Source organism: Limulus polyphemus, unplaced genomic scaffold (assembly GCF_000517525.1).
Source record: "Limulus polyphemus unplaced genomic scaffold, Limulus_polyphemus-2.1.2 Scaffold77215, whole genome shotgun sequence".
NCBI classification, from domain to species: Eukaryota; Metazoa; Arthropoda; class Merostomata; order Xiphosura; family Limulidae; genus Limulus; species Limulus polyphemus.
In genome coordinates, this window is record NW_013742811.1 from 2,076 (window position 1) to 2,926 (window position 851).

Below are 851 nucleotides of genomic sequence, written 5' to 3' on the forward strand. Positions count from 1 at the left end.
TCCTGGCAGTTATTTATATTTAAAAATAATTATTTCCGAAGAAATAATTACTAATCTGGGGTGCTCGAAGATTAAACAATCCTCCTTCACCCCGCTCGTGGTCTAGGAATATGGACTTAACTTGAGAAAATAGGAAATTAATGCAGAAGAGGTATGTAGTTTTAAAAAGGTAAAGAGAGAGTAACTGTAGACAATAAAAAGTGAAAAGCAAAATAAACTAAACTAAACGGCCGATATCCATCAGGGCAGCGGGGATATAAAAATTCTATTCCGAGAATTTAGTGTGGGGGAAATGGGAGTACCCCGAAAAACCCCACTTTCATCATACAATGCATTAGGAAAATAATTTGCCCCGGGTGAGGCTCGAACTCACGGCCTTCAGATTATGAGACTGACGCGCTGCCTACTGCGCTACCGAGGCTTAGTTTCGCTTTATCTGGCGCACTTATATACAAGAATGGAGAACGCGTTTCGCCCGTTCTTGTCAATATATTCATGACCAAAATCGAAACACAAGCGATATATTCTGCGCTTCATCCCCCACTATACTGGTACAGATATGTCGATGACACTTTTGCTGGTTTCAACTCTACAGAACATACACTAACTTTCTTTAAACACATAAATTCCATTCACCCCAACATCAAATTTACCATAAAACACGAAAACAATAAACACTTATCCTTTCTTAACCTCAAAATTATTAGATCTGACACTGAGTTTAAAACAAAAATTCACCGCAAAAACACACACACTGGTCTCTACATCCCCTGGAATTCCGCTAATGACACCACACAAAAAATCAATACACTTAAAAACCTCATAAACACAGCAACAAGACTCTGTTCAAC

General features: G+C 38.5%; 1 non-coding gene across 1 annotated transcript; it reads right to left on the reverse strand.

Annotated features, from left to right (window-relative positions):
* Positions 1–348: 348 nt before the first annotated feature.
* Trnam-cau lies at positions 349–421 on the reverse strand. The gene has a single exon. It is a non-coding gene; the product is annotated as a tRNA-Met (tRNA).
* Positions 422–851: the final 430 nt, after the last annotated feature.